The sequence below is a fragment of the Rattus rattus genome, chromosome 7 (assembly GCF_011064425.1).
Source record: "Rattus rattus isolate New Zealand chromosome 7, Rrattus_CSIRO_v1, whole genome shotgun sequence".
NCBI lineage: Eukaryota > Metazoa > Chordata > Mammalia > Rodentia > Muridae > Rattus > Rattus rattus.
Window position 1 is genome coordinate 128,554,290 of NC_046160.1, and position 9,271 is coordinate 128,563,560.

Genomic DNA, 9,271 nt, shown 5'->3' on the forward strand with positions numbered 1-9,271 from the left:
GCCAAAGCAGACACAGGAGATTGAGGCAAGCTGCTGATTAATGTTTGCTACCCCAACTCTGCCGAACTGGGCTGCTGGGGTATCCGTGAAGTGTTTGCGAGTGGATCGAGCCGCCGCTGCTGACCTGTGAACTGAACGGCCGATTTCCAGACAGCACAGATGGGACCAGAGGTTCTTTACTCCAAAGAACCTTTTTAAACAGGTCCACTGCCCCCATATCCTTTCTTTTCCACTATCTCTGGTGGGTTGTGGGCTACAGGGGAGCTTAAAGCATTTAAGAGACATTAAAAATAAGGTTTGAAAAAAATTAGTTATAGCTGGTCTTCTGTCTAAGCTGGAATCCTGAAGAAGTAGGTTCCGACAGATGTGCCCGCCAGTGAATGCAAGCAGGCGAAGAGGGAACCTTCCTCCTTCCAACTTTCTTATTAGGCCTCCAGCAGAAGGTTGTAGCACCACGCCTGGATCTGGAACTTGCTTTGTCCCAGGCTGACCTTGAACTCAGAGATCTGCTTGCCTCAATCTCCTGGGATTAAGCGCATACTACCTTGCCTGAGTCTAAGCTTTCCGTGGCCACTGTGCCTCAAGATCTCCATGCCAAGATCCGGGTCAGAACCTTGCGTCTTCCAGCCTCCAGATCTGGATCCCAGGTGAGCCCTCCATTTCTGGATTGTTGTGCATTCCAGATGTAGTCAAGTTGACAGCCAGGAACAGCCAGCACAGTACCCTAGGCCAGCTAAGTAGTCCCAAGACTCTCAAGTCCAGAGCGGGGACAGACAGCCCAGGGCATGCAGGTATGTGTGTGACCTAGTCTACAAAACATGTTTACACCAGTCTACCAGCTGAGACCCCAGCACCCCTACACCGTCTCAGGGCAGCGTTACCTTGTAAACTAAACCAGCTCCTAGGAGATCCATGGCCAGCAACTGCCAGTCATGGTCAGGAGGAAGAACACTAGGCTTGCTTGGGATCCAAGCCCACCGTTTCCCAGGCCTCAGCTTTCAACAAGTCTTCTCTGGTTTTTTGTTTTTTTTTTTTTTTTTTTTTTTTTTTTTTTTTTGGAGCTGGGGAATGAACCCAGAGCCTTGCGCTTGCTAGGCAAGCACTCTACCACTGAACTAAATCCCCAACCCCTTTCTCTGGTTTCTTCAAGCCATTGTCTTCTGATGTCTACTATGATGGGAAGTGTGCCAAAGCAAATGGCCTTTGGGAGCCCCAGCTCCTCCTCCACCCTAGAGAGGTGTGGAGAGAGGGCTTCCTGCAGCTCCTCATGTGACTCCTTACCTGATTCTACTTTTGCACAGCTTAGGTGAGACAGCTCTTCCTACAGCGGTTATGAAATGAGGGCGAAAGGGCACAGGTTACAAGGCCGTGAGGGCACTTGGAGTCTCTGAAGCCAAGCCTCTGACTTCCTCTCCTAGCTGGGGTTCCCAGAAGGCTCTAGAGACCCCTGATCCCACTTCTCACCTGCTCAGAAGCAGTGTGTACACAGGCACTTAGCCAAAAAGTCCAGACGAGCTGCTGAAGAGCGCGAGGGGGGAAGCTGTGCTAGCGATCGGTGGGAGAGGCTCAGAGGTCAGGCCTACTGCGCCATGCCTGCCGAGGCAGGAGCATGGATGTGTGCTGCAGACCTGAGGTGTGGGTGGAGGGGAGGAAGTTATTCTGTCTGTGAGCTATTCAAGCCTACAAGCAAAAAATAACGCTGGCTCCCTGAGAGAGACAGCAGGTAGGCCAATGGGGTGACACATGACCAGCATTCAACCAGCTGAGACAGGTGGATTGCTAAGAGTTCAAGGCCATCCTGAGCCCCTGGGAAGGAGAGAGACAAGGCGAGTGGGCTGATAAATTTGAAAGCCCTAGCTGTTTCAGACTCTGTTCCCTGTCCCATGGTAGCAGGTGGCTTTCTTCATTGTAGCACCGAACAGTCCCACCCTGGGCAGCTTGCCTTGTCCCCAAGGTCACTGCCGTGGCTTGAACACATCCCTTGGGGCTTACGTGTTGGAAACCAAGTCCCCAGGGAGACTGTGTTGAGAGGCAGGAAGATCAGGAGACTCCTGACCCCGGCGATAGGTTAATGCTTTCTCTGAAGAGGACATGACAGAAGTCCTGCCCTTCTGTCGCCCTCCCTCTCCCCTCCTCTCCTCCCAGCCCAGAACTATCCTTATACCTCTGTTCCTTCAGAGTGCTGCGCTCAGCAGGCAGAGAGGCCAGACATTACCCATCCTCAAGGCCTGCCCGCTGCTCTGGGTGGCAGGCTTGCCGGACAAGCTATGCCCCAGGCCCTGGCATGAAGGATTCCAGTGCTGCGAACATCCCTGCCCGCACGGGGGGCACCACAGCCAGACTGTGATTGTGCCAAGACCAACCGTAACCCGCACCCCAACCTGCTTCAGCCATGTCATTGCTGTCCTTCAAGGATGCCCAGGTTACTGTGTAGTCACGAAGGGGCATCTTCCTCTTTAGAAGGTCAGACAGATACGAGAAGTGGAGGACAGACAGGAAGACACCATGATTTCCAGAGAGGCTGAGGAGAGCCCTAGGTTGGAGGGTTGAGAGGATGAAGCAGAAAAATCTTACTAACGGGGGGGGGGGTCATAGAGTTGACCTTTGACCTCGCTGTGTGTTTGCTGAGACCTGACCCAAGGCACACTTTCTCATGAAGAGCGTGTCCACTGCCAGGCTCAAAGCTTCTGTGAATACACAGGCAGCCGGGCTGCTGAGTGAGGCCAGAGGGAAGGAGTGGAGAAGGGATTAGAAACTGAGGACCGCTGCAAGCGAGCAGAGAAGCCATGTGGCCCATCATTCTCTCAGCTCCCTGTGGCTGCCGAGGATAAACTGCAGGGGATCGGGCAGGAACAGCTGAGGCTGCCGCAGATGACAGCTGAGGGGTCACGTCTTGCTTAGATCTTATGCAGTGTGTGAGGAGAGAGGCCCAAGATTCCCGGAGTCTCAGGCGCAGTACCTGGAAGCTGGAGAGGAGCCAATATAGGAGCTGGAAAAAGCTTTATCCGTAGCAACAGGGGGAGGTCTAGCTGATGGACAGCTGGGATTATGGGTACTTCCTGCTTAAGGACCAGGAAGACGGATGGCTCACCCAGTAAACATGTTTGCAGCCAAGCCTGAAGACTGGAGTTCAAATCCTGGGACCCCCAGGATATGGTGGAGGAGGAAAACTGACTCAATTGGGATATCCCCTGACCTCCACCCATGCTGTGGCATACCACACAAAGGTGACGTCAGAGAGAAGTGAGGAAATCTAAGGTCAGAGCCCAGTGCTTCCATCGAAGGGGAAGCCGAAACAGGTGTAGGGATCCTGGACGGATGCTAAAATGGCCTAAGGAGGAAGTGTGGTCAGTGGGGACCAGTGGTGGCAGGCAGCCAAGACAGAAGCATTGCCACACAGGTCACAGTCCTTCGCCAAGGTTGGGTGAAGTAAGGACTTCATTTGAACAGGGTTCAGGCACCAGCCAAGTAGAGGACTTGGGGACATTTCTGAGGGAGTAGAGGAAGGGAAAGAGTCAGAGAGCACAGAGGGAGAGCGAGAGCTTCAGGCTTGGGCAGGTCTGAATGAGCCCAAGAGTGGGAGGCCGTGCACACAGGCCCGTGAGCCAACACAACCATGCCCCAGTGTGAGCATCATGTCCCCTCTGCCCTGCACAGATGTCTGTCCTTCTCTTCTGAGAAACCTTCACAGCCATTGGCAGCCTTGAAGGGCTGCTGTAAACGACTGTTACTGGAGGGCGAGTGTGGCCGGTCCTGTGGAAACCTTCCAGAATGATGCCAGGAAGACTAGCAGGGGTGATGCTTGCCTGGAGAGAAGGAGGCTCAGCCGGGGACACAGGCACCGCCTCATGTGGGGGTTGGGCATGGGTGCCTAGGAGGGCACAGGTGCAGGTGGTGATATGTGCATTCATTCTGATAGTTTAGCTTTTAGTGTTTTATTAGTACAATTCGCAGATGACAAGAGGTGTGTTGTGACATCTTGATACGTAATATATTTCAGTCATACTCATTCTTTTTTTTTTTTTTTTTTTTTTTGGTTTTTTTTTTCGGAGCTTGGGTCCGAATCCTGAATTTTTTTTTTTTTAATTTTTTCTTTTAAAAAAAAAAAAAAAAAAAAAAAAGGTTTTTTTTTTTTTTATTTTATTTATAAAAATAAATTTTTATTTTTTTTTTTTTTTTTTACTTTTTTTATTTTTTCTTATTTATATTTCGAGTATTATTCCCTTTCCCGGTTTCCGGGCAAACACCCCCCTAATCCCTCCCCCCCCCCCCCTTTTTTGGTGTTTCCCCCTCCCTCCCCCCCTTCCCGCCCCCCCCCCACAACCTTGTTCACTTGTGGTTCAGTCTTAGCAGGACCCACGGCTTCCCCTTCCACTGGTAGTCATACTCATTCTAAGACCTTCCTTGACCCCTCCTAGTCCCAGCCATCCCTCCCCTTCCCACCTCACCCCCTTCTACTTCCTGTTTTTCCTTTGATTTTTACTTATATGTGGGTGTTTGCCTGTGTGCGTGTGTGTGTGTGTGTGTGCATACCGCATGTGTGCAGAGTGTGAGGAAGCCAGGAGAGGGTGTTACATCCTCTGGGACTGGAGTTCCAGATGCTTGTGGGCGCTGGAAATCAATCCTGAGTCCTCTGGAAAAGCAGACAGTGCTCTTAAGGACTGAGCCCTCTCTCCAACCCCCACACCTTGTGTGTGTGTGTGTGTGTGTGTGTGTGTGAGTTTTACCACGTTGTTTACAGGACCATGAGCGTCCTCACCAGTGGTGGCTCTCACATCTCTATCAAGAGCTAAGTGCGTGTAAACTACCTCTGGGAAGTGGGGGGAGGGCGGAATGGGCCACTCACTCTCTTTGTTATAAGACGTGGTCTTACACATCTCCTAGGCTGGCCTCTTACTATGTATTGAATAGGACGACCTGGAACTTATGGTTACCCTGCTGCCTCTATTTCCCAAGTGCTGGGATTACAGGCAGACATCCCTGTTTATGCAGTGCTAAGGACTGAGCCTAGGGCCTCCAGCATGGAAGAAAGCACTTTACCACTGAGTTACATCTGCAACGGTGTCATTAGTTTCCATGGTCATCTCAGTGGGAAGAGATGGGGCTGGAAGAGTCCATTCACCGACTACCCGGACGTGTTCCAGGACTGGAGCACCAGGTCCGGCCCATGGAGCCTGACACTGTGGCAGGGGGACAGCCTAGGAGAGCACCATGTAGGTTCAGAGGTTCAGGCAATGGCAGCCCCATAGAGGAGCTGCTGCCGGACTTGCTGGGTTCTGCATGGCCAGCCACTCACCGGCTTGGGCCAGGTGACTGCACGTGTCTGAAGGCTGGCCACATATCTGTAATATGAGTCAGGGAGATTCTTGGAGATCAAGAAGTATTCCCAGGGACAGAACCAGCAGAACCAGGGTTTGAAAGTCACAGGAGCCTGCGAGTCAGTATGCGTAGGTCCTCCCATGGTTGTCCCCACCCCACCCAGGTCCTATCTTTCCCTCAACCTGGCTAAACCAAAACTTACCTGGTCTTTAAGGTAAACTCTGGCCTTCCTCTGATCAGAGAGACTCCAGCTCTCTCTTCCTCCTCCTGGTGTATCCCACGGGTCTCTCAAGCCTCAAAGCGAGGAACCTAACTTACTAGAAGAGGATTGTCTGATACAATGTAGCAAAGCTGCTGTGACCCAGCCGGATCAACCAGGACAGTGCTCCGGTATGAATAGGCAGCTCACACACTAGCCAATAAGACAAGCAGCTGTGCCAGCAGTCCATAAATGGGCAAGCTCTTGTTTAGCCTGGCGGCCAGGCCAAAAGTGAGCAGAGTTTGGCCAGCCTGTATCAGCCAGGTGGGGACTGTGGACAGGCCAAGTGGGAAGTCATCATCGGGGAAGCGAAGGGGGAGGGGATCCTCAGAAGGCCCTGACAGGGCCCAGAAAGGCCAACATTTCTTTACAGTGCTTGGGATTGATCCCAGAGTCTCATACCCCACCATTCCTTTTGTAGGTAGCCATCCTATCCCAGTTATATGCTGGCTCTCGTGTCAAGTTACATATGTCATGTTCACTGTGGCGGTCCATTAATGTTTCCTGAAAGAATTGAGTCCTGGAGTAGGGAGACAGCTCATCCGTTAAGATCACTTGATGCTTTTGCTGAGAACCCAAGTTTGGGTCCCAGCACCCATGCTGGGAATTCTAGTCTCAGGGAATCTAACGTCCTCTGCTGAGTTCTGCCGGCACCCGCACTCACGTGTGTACACACACACACAGACACATAGGTAAAAAGAAATCCTCAAACACTCGAGCCAGAATTTCTTGTTTCACATCTCTGGCAGAGTTAACAGAATGCAGGTGTCAGCCAAGTGCCAAGCAGATGGATTTTTGCTGTTTAGCCTGTATTCCCGCCTTAGTGTGGGCCAGGCCCGTGGCCTCTCTTTCTGTCTTTGCAGGACTTCTGGATCCAGCCATGCCTGATCACCCAGCCTCTTCCATTTAATGAACTCTGTAAATCCTTTTTTGACTTGACCAGTTGGAGAAGCACTCTTTGCTTGTAAGGGAAATGGCTGTGACAACCTTGCTCTCCCAGCATAATGACAACGGTGCCCTGTGTCCCCAACAGGTGGCTCATTACATCAGGGTATGGCACAGCCACAGGCAAGAGCAGAACCTGCAGACATTTCCTCATCTGCCCAGTGGAGACACAGAATCTTGCCCTAGAGGACGTTGTGAGGGCCCTACTGGGTCCCCATGGGCATGGCCTTGCGACCACAGAGGTTACCCCAGTAACAGCATCGCTATGACCGCAGTTTTATTTTAACATTTATCTTTATTTCATGCGTATGATTGTTTTCCTGCATGTATGGATGTGCACCAAGTGTGTGCCAGTGCCCACAGAGGTCAGAATACAGAGTTAAGTTCTGAATCTGGAGTACAGATATGGGTGAGTCACCAATGTGGGTGCAGGGAAATGAGTCCAGATATATATATGAATATATATATATATTCAATCACAGCCTACAGACAGGGACTGAAGTCTTTGGCTATATCTCCAATATATGAGATGTGTGTGTGTGTGTGTATATATATATATATATATATATATATATATATATATACACACACATATACATATGTATATATACACATATACATATATATGTATATATACATATATATACATAATAGTTCCAATAGTGGAGTGGATTAATATCAAGAATCTATAAAGAACTATATAATAACTAAACACCAAATGAGTCACCCAGTTGTTAGACTCAAATACCAAACTCCCAAGATTAAATATAAATCCATTCCAATAAATATTTGAGCACCAAACATTCAGTTCTCCAAAAAGGAAATGTAAACCCATTTCAATAAATATTTGAAAAGTATCCAACATCTTTGCCCATCAGGAACATGAAAATGAAAGCTGCTTCAAGAGTTCATCTCAGCTTAGTGGTTAAGAGCACTGACTGCTCTTCCAGAGGTTCTGAGTTCAAATCCCAGCAACCACATGGTGGCTCACAGCCATCTGTAATGAGATCTGATGCCCTCTTCTGGTGTGTCTGAAGACAGCTACAGTGTACTTATATATAAGAAATAAATCTTAAAAAAAAAAAAAAAAGAGTTCATCTCACCCCAGTTAGAATGGCCGCCCCCAGGGAAACAAGTATCAGTAGAGGGCAGCCAGGATTGGAGTGAGTGGACTCTTCATAGCTAGGGAGAACAGAAACTGGTGTGGTGACTACAGGAGCAATCAGTAAGGAGGGTCCTCATGGGACTAAATACAGTGCTCTCTGACATAGCTGTGCCACTTCCAATGTATGCCTAATGGCACCGAAGTCCTCTGAAAGAACCACACACGTAGTCAGCAGTTACTGGTATGGTTAAGTGTTTAAAGAGGCAGGGCCTGTTGACAAAGCGCTGTCTCATTGACCTTATCTACCCGTGTGCTAGGTCATGATGGTTGGGCCACTTTACAAGGAGACTGAGATTAGAAGGAAGGACAGGGCAACACTGTTGGCCTGCAACTTCCTGTGAGCAGAAACATTCCATCCAGGAGGACGCCCCTTAAGAGTCAACAAGTAGGCAGGACTGTGGTGGTGCACACTTTTGACCCTAGCATTTGGGAGGCAGAGGCAAGCAGATCTCTGAGTTCAAGGCCAGCCTGGTCTACAGAGTGAGTTCCAGGACAGCCAGGGCTACCCAGAGAAACTGTCTCGAAAAAACAGAAAACAAAACAAAACAAAAAAGACTCAAGAACAAACAACTCAGAAGCCTTAGGTTGTCCTGAAACATACCAGGTTCACAAAGCCTCCCTCTCCCTGATGTTTTTATGTAAGCAGTAAGGGTTGCCGAGGAGGAGAGACTCTCAGACCTGTGGCGCTGCTGCCTGCAGCTGGCTCAGGGAGCTCCAGCTTTCCAGCTCTCTTGAGTCGTCACCGACATTGGGGTACCTTGGTGATGCAGCTTCCTCTGGGTCCCTCACACTCCTATAAGTGACCCAGTAAACTCACTGGTTCCCCAAGTGGGACTTAGGTGGTATCCTTGCAATTGGTTTCCTTTCTAGCGTGAGTGGATACATGTTCAAATCTCCCCAGGAATGGTATCACACAAGCACCCTGTAAGCGTCACTCTGTCCCAGGAAGGAAAGGCTTTTACTAATGTAAGCTCTGAATCACCCCACTGGGGTCTAGACTTTCTCAAAGCTGTGGTTCCTTCCATCATAACTGCCCACCACAAGACACGAGGTAGACGGAGATGGTGGCCTAGGCTCTTCCGTGCCTGGCCAGGGAGATGGGCTGTCACCCCAAACTTCCAAGTAACATCATTGCTTTTCTCCGACCTGTATCGAGGACTCTAGCCATGTGGGCATGGAGATGGTCTAGAAGAGGAAGAGCCTCTGGATAAAGCCAGTGGTGTCAATGCCCTGACCACACCCTTCAGGGCCAGCGCACAACCTCCAGCAGCCTGAAAATGCCGAGGGCTGCTCTTGTCAGTTTGACTGGGTTAAGAGATGCCTAGGCCATTGGTAAGGCAAATGTCGCGTCTGCCGGAGAGGCTATTCCAGATGCCAACTGACTTGTGGGTCAGGAGCTGGATCTGTGCAGCAGTGTCCAGAGGCTGGGGCCTCGGCGGAGTAAGAGTGGGAGATGACACGTGTGCTGTTTTGTGTCTTTAACCCCAGCACTTTGGAGACAGACTTTGGAAACAGCACCAGGCAGATCTCTGTCAAGTCGAGGCCATCCTGATCTCCACAAGGAGTCCTAGGACAGCTAGGAT

The 9,271-nt window shown here is 50.2% G+C and overlaps 1 long non-coding RNA gene across 1 annotated transcript; it reads right to left on the bottom strand.

The window, feature by feature from the left end:
• Window positions 1-1,016: 1,016 nt before the first annotated feature.
• Window positions 1,017-5,714, bottom strand: LOC116905914. Its single transcript, XR_004388577.1, has 2 exons — window positions 5,522-5,714; window positions 1,017-1,628 (listed from the first exon to the last, which is right to left on the bottom strand). It is a non-coding gene; the product is annotated as an uncharacterized LOC116905914 (long non-coding RNA).
• Window positions 5,715-9,271: the final 3,557 nt, after the last annotated feature.